Source organism: Lissotriton vulgaris, chromosome 4_1 (assembly GCF_964263255.1).
Source record: "Lissotriton vulgaris chromosome 4_1, aLisVul1.2, whole genome shotgun sequence".
NCBI classification, from domain to species: domain Eukaryota; kingdom Metazoa; phylum Chordata; class Amphibia; order Caudata; family Salamandridae; genus Lissotriton; species Lissotriton vulgaris.
In genome coordinates this window covers 209,469,221-209,482,485 of record NC_141691.1, presented here as the reverse complement: position 1 = coordinate 209,482,485, position 13,265 = coordinate 209,469,221, and positions in this window count along the sequence as shown.

The window sequence follows — 13,265 nt, the reverse complement described above, 5'->3', positions numbered from 1 at the left end:
CTTTTTTGTGAAGAGTGTTTGTTAGCAAGTAAGAAGAATAGGGGATATAGTGAGAATTAAATAGCCCAAAAGGAATATTAAATAAAGCAGTGGTGATATGAACAACCCATTAGATTTCTGGGTTCTAGCGACTCATTCTTTCTACAATCTTCAGCTTTCTCTTCTTTTCCTTTTTCTCTTTTTAATTCTTCTCCTCTCTCCCGCCTCTTAAGCTTTACTCCTGTTTCCCCTTCCCTTCAACTATTGTAAGTTCTTGTTGTTCCTAACTCAGAACTGGGCACGCACCTGGTGAAGCCATGTCTCTCCTGGGACGCAATGGGGCCCGGGAGACAGACAGCAGACTCCACTTTTGCTAGTGCTTTCCGTTCCTCACACAGGATGTCGAGATCTTCAGGAAGTGGCCTGCCGCTTACTCTCTGTTCCACTGCTCCTTTGGTTCCTCCATCTTTTCCCTGCTAACCACCACCGAGACGCTGTCTCTCAGGTTCTTCTATGCGTTCTTCAAGACACCACTTTTTGTCACCCTCCTCTTCCGGGTCACGTGGAGAGACAACATTCCTCTTCTCAGCCTGACTTCCGGGACAGACAAGAAAGAATGAGCCGGCCTCAGTCGCTGTCACGTGGAGTACGTCAGGTCAGTGGCAAATCTCTATCCCTGGATTTTCCTGATCGGGTAAAAGCGGAAACGTGATAGAATGTCTGGACCCGTTGAGTCTTTACCTGATTTATGGAGCACATAAAATAAAAAGGGTTGTAGTGAGAGGAGCCACCTAAGAACTCTGGGATTGCTACCTTATTTCTACTTAACCAAGTTAGGGTGCATTGTCTGTGTATAGGACAAAAGGTTTACTCCCAAGGTAATAATGGAGTTTCTCAATTGCCAACTTAATGTAAAGCATTCTTTTTCTATTGTGGAATACGCAGTTTAATACTCTATGTTGGGAACCTCTATGATAACTTTGGACTAGTTTGGTAAAAGTGAGGCGGACTCTTGCTAATTTCTACCACCTCCTCCTGGTGCTTGTAACGCTGATACACGTCCAAAAAGAAAGTTGCTGTGTAGTTGCTTGAAGGGGTCATTTTGCTGATTGTGTGGTGAGGGGAAAATTCATTGAATATTTGGTTCCACTTCTCACTTTGCCTGTGTTCTGGCAGACCATCAGCAAGGCATGGACATATGTGGTGATGGGATGCAGGGGCCAGGCTGTTGGACCAGGTTGAACTGAGTGGTCTGCATGGAGGTGGACTAATTCTATACATTATTTTTGATAATTGTTACAGCATAATAAAAAACAAAATTACTCTAGGTGGGATTTTTTTTAACTACGGAAATATAATTTTTATCTGATGTAATATATTTAAATTAATGTAATTTTTAATACAAAATAGACAGAGAACTTAAACATATAATTTACCGTAAGGAGCACTTATCACGGTAAAGTATGGGAATCTTTTCACTATACTTTACCGTAGGGGGATCTTATTGTTTTTTTTTATTTTACATCCTTCCCTCCATTTATTTTTATGGGAGGATGTTGACTAGCCTTGAGCTGGAGTAATTCACTACCGTTTTGGGTCTCTTTTTGGCTGTAATAACTTTAGTAGGGCATTGTGTGACTTGCAATTGTTTTACTCTTTTGTGAGTGGGTACAAGTCCCTCGCTAAACCCTCTTTAACCGTCCCATACTCCCTCCTTACAATTTCAATCACCCTCTTCACTCAAGTAGTGAATGTTCACCACCCCCCAGTCACTCCCACATGTAATACTAAAATATACACTTATGTGTTTCGGGGGAGAGGTATTCCTACAGAAAAAGATAGGAGAGGCAGATACAGTGGCTGAAACTCTCCAAGGAGAGCTCAAAATAGAATTTTTGGAATATTTGTAGTACTATTGTAGTACTACAAAACATTCTACAAAAGCAAAATGCAGTTTGTAAATAGGCCCTGATGTGTCTTGCTTTAGGACAGAGCTTTGTTGCATTATCAGCGAGTGCTGTCATGAGGAGCTGTAGCAAATTTATGCTAAAAATGGAGATTAGAAACTGCTGTCCAGCTGGACCGAAACTGAACAATGCCTATTTGCCCTTATGTTTAGCATTGCATTTGTGAGCCTCTGTTACTGAATGTAACTCAAGGAGAGATACCTGTATGGATGTCATGTTCATCAATGCACCTATGATCCTCCTTAATTACCATAACATTAGAGGTCTTTGTGCCTCTTAAGTTCATCAATGCCAGTGGGAGGCCTTGAAAGACCATTAGTGCATCTTTGAGCCACTAACCACTTAATAAATTCCCTCTGAGAGCTCCTGTGTGCCTTTGAGTCACCATGTTTCTGTAACAGACCAATACAATCCATGTCTCCCTGTCTGCCTTAAGTGTGTTAATATATTTTAGAACTGTTGTGAGTGACTATGGCTCCCTGTGGGAGGACCAGGTGCCTGTGTGCCGAACTTTTCCCTGGCATCTTTTTACCCCATTGTATTTCTTCATACCAATTTGTGTGCTACACTGTAATACTATCCCTTCCCACATTGGAAAGGAGAATTAATGACAGGCTGCTGCTAGAAAAATCGTTGTCAATCCTTCTTTGCAGCTATACGTGTAAGAACAATGAGTATATTGCATTCTTGAGTAAGATAGCCATATTAATGATGCCTGCACCAAATACTATGAATGGTTGTAGCACTCAATTGAAACCGTATGTATCTCTTAGTGAAAACATCTCAACAGAGATGCATAATTACTTTTGAGGTTGGGATCTGTGCCAATAAGGTGCTTGTCATATTTCTTTTCCTGAAAATCTTACTTTTCATACAAAAAGAATGAAAAGGGGGGGCCCTTGGCCCCCCCGCCCGCATGGCGGTGCGGCGATCCCCTCTCCCCTTGCCTCCCGGTGGTGTGGGGGTGTGATGTCCCGGCGCCCAATGGTTACGTGGGAGGTGTGCGCCACACCACCGGTCGGCCGACGCCCAATCCCTGACCCGGAGGCGTGGTGCAGTCTTCCGGGTCAAAGGGGCGGGCGTCGAGGGGTGAGGGGAGGGGGCGGCCCGCCCTCTCCCCGCGTCCCTGTGAATAAAGGAGGGGGGAGCGCTTAGTTGGCCCTTCTTGTCGCCTGACGCTCCCCCACACTGGTCGTGCCCGCGCTCGGGGCCTTCTAATTCTCTGTTTTATCTTTCAGGTCAAGGATTGCTGCTAGGAGTGTGTGGTAGCGTGACGTTGGAAGCAGACAGACGGAGAGTTGATCGTAAAGACCAAAGCATTCACGCGGTATACCGGTGTACAGTGGATCTGTTGAGTACAGGACACGCAAGGCATCGACAGTAAGAGGTGAGCGGGGGGCTTGCATTTCATCGCTTCGTGTGGCCGCCGGGTGGGTCTACGCTAGAGTTTGGCCACTCCTAACACTTGGAATAGCCGGTGTTGCGGTCGCAGTTGCGTGGTGCTCATAGCCCCCTGCGCTCCTCCGTCTCGTGAAGGTACAGGGCGCACGGGTTGCGAATCCGAGCAGAAAGCGAATCGATCGATAGTCAAAATACCGCGAGCCAAGGGCGCTAAGGGGTCAAAAATGGAGTTGATGTTACAGGCCATGATGCGTAAAATGAATGCCATGGATAAGAGATTGAATAAGGTTGATGGCCTAGAGGCTCGTATGATGGAAAGGATGGATATCGCAGGCCCATGCGGTAGACCCAAGCTGCAGATTGAGGCGATTCTGGAGGGGGATTCTGACTCCTCGCCTAAAAAGGGCAAGTCCAAAAGACCAAGGCGCAGTGCGCCCGTTCATGCTCCTGTGGCAGTGCCCACTACCCGGGAGCCGGTACTCCCGGCACCCATGGCACCGGCTCCCGCCTTGCCAGCAGGGGCCACTCCTGTCGGGCCGGCACCGCTTGCCCCAGTTGGCCCACTTCCGTTGCCTCCCATGCCGGCACCCATGGCGCCCCCCCCCGCCGGTGGTGCCGACAGCAGTACCTGATTGCGAACCTCAGATCCCCCCTGAGTTAACGGCGCAGATAGCGGCTATACTTCCTTGGCTGCAGAAGAGGGGTATGATGCCCTCAACGCTAGACCATGCCGCTGAGGCGGTCAAGATGGTGGAAAAGATTAGGGCGGGAACAGTTGCGAGTGCTGCTGTGGCCTCTGTTTCTCCTTCTTCTGCAGGTTTGGATGCTGCTCGACCGAATGGAAGCGACGGGGAACCGGCCCCGGTGTCCGTTAATGGTAAGGAGGTAGCACTGCCTCTTTTAGGGGACGGTACGATCCCGTCTAGGAGCGAAGATTTTGTGCAACATGTTTCTCGGGCGGTGAAAGAGATGATTTGGGCGAGAAAGTACATATATATTTTCCCTTTGCTATTAGACAATAGGGAAATGGAAAATGCCAAAATGCTAAAAGAATGGATGCATCCTAGTGAATGGAGAGTAACATGTGCGAAGTTTAGGGTGGTGGAAACTCTGCGCAATTGGATCAGGGCCTTTGCCATCCTTACGGCTATCACTGTTGAACGCCCTCCAAATGTGCATGCGGCAATGGCTTGCTATCAGAGCAGGATTGTAGGTTGGAGCGAACAGTATTCTGGGGACACATGGAAGGAATATGATGTTAATTTCAGGAAAGCGAAGGAATTCGACTTGTCGTTATCATGGGACAAGGTGGACTCGCTGTCGTTGCATAAACAGTTCGCAGGGAGCACGGCCCCCGCCCAGCCCGCAAGTGCAACTAGTGTGTTCCCCGCTAAAACTCAGCAGCCCTTTCGTGCAGCACCAGGGAATGAGTTCCCAGGGAAGAATAGGGGAGGCGACGGGGAAAGGAAGGGGTGTGTTGGGGCTTTAATAAGCGTTCCTGTACAAGGCCGGCCGATTCAGACATGCATGCACAATCTGTGGTCACACCTCCCATCCCGAGACAACATGCAGATCTCGAAGTGGTAACCAGAGTCAGAGAGGGGGAAAGAAACCTGAGTAGCGCTGGATGCACGGTTATCCCCTCCCCGTTAATGCCCTAGCAATGATCCCATGGTTGAATAGATATCGAGTCCACGCTGCAGCTGCTTTACTACAGGAAGGTTTCTCCCAAGGTTTCCGGATCCCGGCTGGGGGATACACAGGCAGTGCGCACTGTAGGAATCAGTTATCAGTACAGCATAATCCTGCAGTAGTCATGGCTAAGATTCAAAAGGAATTGTCTTTGGGCAGGATAGCGGGGCCATTCCAGGATGTCCCAGTGCCCGATTTTGTGTGTTCACCATTGGGCGTAGTCCCCAAGAAAGAGAAGGGCGAGTTTAGACTGATCCACAACTTATCGGCACCGAGAGGGGCGTCCTTGAATGATGCGATAGACGAAGGAATTTGTAGTGTGAAGTATGCTTCCTTTGACCAAGCAATTGAGCTATTGCGGGGGTTGGGGCAGGGCACTCTCATGGCCAAATCGGATATTGAATCCGCCTTTCATCTGTTGCCGGTGCATCCTTTGGACAACCTCTTACTTGGTTTCACTTTTGAGGGAAAATTTTACATGGATAAATGCATGCCTATGGGTTGCTCGATCTCTTGTGCGTACTTTGAGACTTTTAGCTCTTTTTTGGAGTGAGTCATGAGACAGGCCACGGGCCACAAACAGGTCATGCATTATTTGGACGACTTCCTTTTCCTGGGAGCGGCGGGGACTCGGGAGTGTGCCTGGGCATTGCAGGAATTTTGCGTGCTCATGCGGGCTTTCGGGGTTCCACTAGCACCCGGGAAGACGGTTGGCCCGACCATCTGTTTAGAGTTCTTGGGTATCGAGATTGATTCACTGGAAGGGTTCTTCAGGTTACCCAAAGACAAAGTATTGAAGTTCAGGGCGGCCTTGCGCCAGTGCCTCCTGAAGGAGAAGGTTACCTTGCAGCAGCTACAGGAGACGGTGGGTCAATTGAACTTTGCATTGCGAGTTATCCCAATGGCACGCCCCTTCTCTCGGTCGATTGCCCAAGCTATGAAGGGTTTGAGAGAGAAACATCACCGCACTAGGCTGTCAGCTGAGGTTCGCCAGGATATGGACGGCATTCCTTGGGGATTTCAATGGAAGGGTAGTGTGGCCGGGCCCCCCCACGACATCAGCAGAGTTGGGTTTATGGACAGACGCTGCTGGTAGCGTGGGCTTCGGCGCCATCCTGAGAACCAAGTGGGTCGCCCAGAAGTGGCCTGAGGAATGGGGGTCTTGGGGATTGACCACCAACATCGGATTCCTGGAATTATTCCCGATATGGGTAGCACTGATGGTCTGGCCGGAGCACCTTAGCAATCAGTCAGTGGTATTCTGGTCGGACAACATGAGTGTGGTAGAATGCATTAACCAGCAAGCGGCACGGTGTCCATTCATACTGCGCTTGGTAAAGGAGATTGTGCTACAATGTTTAAAATGGAATGTGACTTTCAGGGCCAAACGTGCCAGGCGTTCTCAATAATGCAGCTGATGCCCTTTCTTGCTTTAAAATGCAGATGTTCAGGGAACAGCTTCCAGCAGCAGACCCATCGCCAGCACCTTTCCCGGTTGCTCTCTGGCGGATTGGTGCCCCAGACTACCGTACCTCGTGGCATCTAGCTTAGCTCCCAGGACCAAGACAGCATACGAAGGGGCGTTCTTGTCTTACTGTACTTTCTTAGGGCACAGTTGGAAGGCTAGCTGGGCACAGGAGGACAGTTTTGTTGCATACCTAGAGTTGATGCATAAGGAAGAGCGCTCGGTGGCCGCCGCGAACAGGCACAGGGCGGCAGTTTCTTTTTTCGCACAAGCTAGGGGCGTAAGGGACCCTACAAACACGATTGTAGTGCGCAAGGCTTTGAGGGGCTGGCATCGCATACAGGGATACTCGACGGATTCGAGAAAGCCAATTGGGCTTGTAAGGCTCACAGCCCTGTTGTTATCACTCCAGGGTGTCTGTAGTTCGTCATGGGAGGTGCTGCTTTTCAAAGCAGCGTTCACACTAGCGTTTTATGGGGCCCTAAGAATAGGCGAGCTAGTAGCCGCGTCAAAAGCTGACAAAATAGGCTGCCTACAAGTGGGCTGTGTGGTGATCCATGATGATACCATGTGGGTAACGATTCAAAGATCGAAGACCAACCAGGAGGGAAGGGGGGATACCATAGTGCTCCACTGGGCTCGGACCAACCCTTGTTGCCCAGTCTCGCATGTAGAGGCTTTTAGAAGGCAGCGGGATGGTACGCTGGGGGGGGGGGGCACTATTGTGTCACATGGATGGTACTCCTTTGACCAGGTATCAGTTTAGGAAAGTCCTGGACCTGACGGTCGCAAAAGCAGGCCTCGATCCCACGGAATTTGGCTCCCATTCTTTCAGAATCGGGCAGCAACTGAGGCAGTTGTTCTTCTGAGTGTTACAAACGTTATGTACGTGTTGACATGTTGTGACATAGCCAGATGACTCACGCTTGGTATCTCTTGGTTTTGCAGTTTCTCGAACCTGTCACGCGGGAGAGGAACTTGCCGAATGTCTGCAGGAAACATCGGCATCGCAACACAAGCAACAAGAAGATCGTTGGACAATGGTGATTTGGATCGTGGGCCACTCTTATGTTCGGCGCGCGAAAAATGTATTTCTTGCAGGTGACAGGATGAGAAGGGCTGAGGAAAAGGGGTTCTCCGTCTCCTTCTTCGGGAGGGGAGGCTTGGGAATTAGGCAGTTCAAGGACTACTTTGTCGAAATATTATCTCAGCAACCCACCCCCCGTCAGTGGTGATACTTCACCTGGGGGAGAATGATTTGACCAAACGCATCCTGATAGATGAAATCATATCCACTGCGGGCTGGGTGTCTAGAACTTGTGCGGGTTGCACAGTAGTCTGGTCGCAACTTATTCCTCGTTGGCAGTGGCGAGGGGGGGACTCGGTTAAGGCGTTGAATCACTCGGTAAAGAGGATAAACACACAGTTGGACAAGTTGTTTCGAGCCCCCCGGTTACAGACAATTCCTCGCGGGTGTATTTGGGGGGAGCATTTCTACCAGCGGGACGGGGTGCACTTGACTGAGGCTGGGAACGTTCTATGGTCGAACAACATATTAGCATGGCTGGAAGGATTTGCAAGGGGAACATGACCTTTCTGAGGAGTAGGAAGGGGGGAGGCCAGATCGTCGGGTAACAATGCTGGCCTGTGGCGATAAGGTCATGACCGGTGAGCAGCTATTTTAAGGTCCTAGGGGGCGGCATCATCCTTTGGTGGTGTCCGCCCAGGGGGCGGAGGGCTCACTGGCCCCTCCTAGAACTTCAGGGGCAGCTGGTAACGCAAGTTAGGGCTCTCGTTCACTGGTTAAATGAAGTTCACGGGGTGGACCGAGTAATTAATGGGCTCGGCTGCATGGGTGGACCGAGTAATTAACGGGCTCGGCTGCAGGGGTGGAACGGGTAATTAACGGGCCGGCTGCGCATGCGCACCTGTGTAAGGGCGCAGCTTGTAAGACCTGACACCGGTTAGCGACCTTGCCATATCGCCATGAATGTTAGTATGCAAACATTTTCAGATGAGGATGTTAGATTTGGTTAGGAAACAAGCTGTATTAGAATCTTGTTAAGGCTAGCCGATCACAATTGTCAATATGAATGTATCTAAATGTTTCTGAATATTTTTGCATATAAATTGTATATTTTGTTTAACAATTTTATTATTTTGTATCTTAATAAATACGGCCGGGGGTTTTGCGACCCCCCCTGCCTTCTAAAGACAAATCCTGTTCCGTTTCGTTGTGTTCTGGGTTGATGTGGGCATCCAGGGAGAGGGGCGGTAGCCGTCACTGACTATGTAACACTTCATAACAATAATTTACTGTAAGAGATGCATATGCTATCAGAAGTACATTTTCTATCTCACACCACCCTACAACAGGAAGCATTGATAATTGCACCAAACTGTCTCTTGAAAGTCTCAGCTTATAGAATAGGTACATAACAATTCAGTGATCTCATAGCAGGACTTAGGTCAAGCACTTCCAAGGCCAGTGGTATTGCTTTTCACAAGGGATATTAGACTGCTCTTCAGTCGCCGATGCCCTGTAGAATTGGATTTAGAAGGATTCAGTTATGTTGACAAAATAATCGTGAGATAAGAGATTGTGGAAGTCAAGCCTTTTTCTGTTTCATAAATTCTCAAAAGTACAAATATGCTGTACAAGTGTATTTGCTTCTAAATTAGAATAGTGTGCGTTTTTTGACCTGATTGTTACAATACCAGCTGTACAGCATTTGATTGATAACTGATTCCTTTGTATAGAAAAACTTTCGAAACGTGGTATAATAAATAGGGTTGTGGCGCCACTCAGTAGAATCACACTGAGAGTTTTGGGTTTGTAATATTAGTGTAAAGCCGTGCTAAAGGGTGTAGTGAACCACAAACTCTACAAATTTCGAGCATCAACTCTGTACACAGTATACTTAGGTCCCTAGCACACTGGTTTCCCTATTGTGTAAAAAAGCAATAGGTTAAATGCAATAAAATTCTTGAAACAATTCAGCCTGGTTCTTTTTTTTCCCTGTATTATTCCCGTGTTCTTGTGTATCAGTTGAAACAGCCACAGCCAACACATGTTTTGACGCTTTTGGGGGTGTAGTCCCGCGACTTCCTCAAGGCTGTATAAATGTAAACATAAAAATGCCTATGTACTTCAAAATGACATAAATCAGATGGCAGTACTCTGTAGTGATTTGTGCACAGTAAGTGCCATACATTTTGTGATGACTAAGAACAATCATGAAGTCAGTAAATCGTGGCAAAGTGAAATTGGTGAATAATCATCAAGCATTGTACCAAAAACCATAAATCCAGAATAAATACCTAGATGCTTCAAGTCTGTTACTTCTGTAATATGAAAGAATAAAGACAAAACAAGTGTCCTAAGCACTTTAGTCATCTTAATCGCTATGTATAATCTACTTTCCTAGTACCATCCTCAATCTGGAATCAAAACACCTACTTGAAATGTGGTGATACTTCCAACCCACATTGGGGTTCCGATGTATGCGACGTGTCCACGATATTTAAAACTAAGCATGGGCGGAAAATTCGTTCCGCTCGCGGATTTTGCGGATTTTCGGCAAATTCGCAATCCGCGAGATTCCCGAATTTCCCGCAAAATCTGCGAGCGGAACGGATTGGGTCAAAAGTTGAAGCTGACTTTTGTAACTATTTTAGAATGGCGCCGGCAAGCTGCCAGCAAGCTGCCAGAGCTATTCTAAAATAGTTACAAAAGTCAGCTTCAACAGGAAGCACTAATAGATAAAGTAAAGCAGGTGCTCGAGTTGAGGCTCAAATTCAGTTACATAATCATTAATCAGCCCAAACTTGGGGTGATTATTGATTGTGTAACTTAATTTGACCTTCAACTCGAGCACCTGCTTTACTTTATCGATTAGTGCTTCCTGTTGAAGCTGACTTTGTAGCTATTTTAGAATGGCGCTGGCAGCTTGCCGGCACCATTCTAGGTGGGGCTAAGGGCAGAAGGGCACAAAGTGGGACAGAGGGCAGAAGGGGACAAAAAACGAGTGGGGCAGAGGGCAGAAGAGCACAAAAACAAGTGGGACAGACGGCAGAAACTAGTGGGGCAGAGGGTAGAAGACCACAAAAAACGATTTGGGCAGAGGGCAGAAGAGCACAAAAACAAGTGGGACAGAGGGCAGAAACAAGTGGGGCAGAGGGCAGAAGACCACAAAAACGAGTTGGGCAGAGGGCAGAAGAGCACAAAAACGAGTGGGGCAGAGGGCAAAAGGGGACAAAAATGAGTGGGGCAGAGGGCAGAGGAGCACAAAAACAAGTGGGACAGAGGGCAGGGCAGAGGGCAGAAGACCACAAAAACGAGTTGGGCAGAGGGCAGAAGACCACAAAAACGAGTGGGGCAGAGGGCAAAAGGGCACAAACACGAGTGGGGCAGAGAAAATAAAAAAATCCGCAAATTCGCACAAATTTGCGAATTTCACGGATCGCGAATTCGCAAATCCGCAAATTCGCGAATTGCAAATTCGCAAAATTCGCCCATGCTTATTTAAAACTGATGTACAGTCTTCTTTCCAACTTTAATTCTGGGTTCTGTGAAATCTATATGCATTCAGTTAGATAAAGTTCCAGTCACCAGCGTGACCATCTATTCGCCATTCTATATATCTTCCCAACCCTATTGCTGTCAGAGCGCTATATCACACAATTGCGAGTAATTAATTTTGTTTGTATTCAGGCAAGCCCTTTAGATATGTCGTGCCCCCATCAATAAGTATATATTGTCCCATCTACCTACGTGCTTGTAGTGTAGGAAGACACAGTCTTGTAGCCTGCATTACTTTGATATATATATATCCACAAATATGTCTCCAATGGTAACAGACGTATTTGTCTAGTACTCTGTTCCACCAAAATCTGCTCATAACCTGAATAAAATTACCGCGTATACCGTAGCTTAGTTGTAGTTTATGACAAAGAATATGTATCTTTTCTTGCACCTATAAAAGGTCATGTCATTTTGAAGTACATCAGCATTTTTATGTTTACATTTACACAGTCTTGAGGAAGTCACGGGACTACACCCCCAAAAGCGGCGTAACACGATTTGCCTGTGGCTGTTTCAACTGATACACAAGAACACGGGAATAAAACGGGGAAAAAAAAGAATCAGACGGAATTGTTTCAAGAATTTTATTGCATCTAAACTATTGCTTTTTTACACTGATGTGTTTTATCTAGGAACCCGATTCAATATTGTGACTTTCTGCCCCTATACAGATATAATCAATAATATCCCTATAACGGCATAATAATCATATCCATATTTCAGTAAATTGCCCTTGCAGTCCAAGGCACGGCAAAAGCTACTTCTTTGGATTCCTAGAGAGCACACTGAGTTCTTTCGGCACACCAAACCTCCAGCAACCTGGGAAAGCCCCGCTTGCTTTGTTTTGATTTGTAATAGAACTCCTGCGAGCACTGTAAGAACGGCCAGTTCTTAGTGACATCTTTATTGACGTCTTATGTCTAAACCTTACGTCAAACTCTGCACCTTTCAGGTATAAATATACCAACGTTGCCTTAGGCAAACACACAGTGGTGGTTTTGAAGCAGAGCAGCTAATCTACTTTCCGAGAGCCCAGCAGAAGTGAGAAGCCCACGGACGCTGCCCCTCCTCTTTGATGCACTGAGAAAGACGCTGTCTTTTCTCCTGCCGAGAAAATCCACCTCCGGCGTTTCCAGCCTACCATTGCGGGTGACTGGAATATCAAGTCCTGAGAAAGAGAGATACCAGACCTCCTACATTCTATTCCCAAGGTACAGTGCTGACTAAACCCTTAGAGAGAATTCTTGAACAGATCCTTGGCAACAAACCTACTTAACTTAAACTTCTACTTACTTATTCCTTCCCACGTATTAGGCTTAGGTCAGGTACACTGGGGTAGGCGTAGTTTAGAAGCACCAGTTGAGCACGTTAGCCTATGTATATATGTATATATATTTTATCCATTTTAAAGTGTCTTATGTATCATGGAATAGATCAAAAACACAAAAACATTAAAATACATTTTTTACATTTTCACCACAAATTCGTATAATGGCATTTCCAACAGCAATGCTATATATACATCAACAGGCAGGGTGCATTTAATGTGATCATATAGAAAACAATTTGGGTGAGGATATTCTTAGGGTTTACCAGGAAATCTCAGACATTAGAGGGATCAATAGCTAGAATTGGTTAACCTGCTATCCATGTGGTGTAAACAACATGATCCTATAATTCTGTCTCATCCTATAGAAATCAACAACGTGCTTGGACTTCATGATGGAACTTCAACTTTGAGCTGAAACATTTTTTATTATTTGTCAGGGCTGAAGATAGACATTATGTATTTTAAAAGGTTGTCACAAGTGCCGCTATATCAATGACAAGGTTTAAAGTAAAACTCTCTAATTGTTGACTATGTTGACCCATTTTAACTTGTGACTAAATGAAAGATGTAGGGGCCACAGCTCCTGTAACAGAGCATTCTTCATACCCTTTATCATGAATATCAGACTCCATCATGGCCCAACAAACTCACCTATAAAGAGTGGGGAATAACACTGATTGAAAGGCTGTCAGGGCTAACTTTCAGATGCAGGATTTTCTAGGGGTAAGTCCTACACAAATACATTTTCAGTCACTTAGCACATTGTTTTTCAAAGGTCTTAACAAGTTACAGAAGTGCTACGCAAATATACAGTGTTGTAATCAATGAAGAGAGAGAGGAACTAGA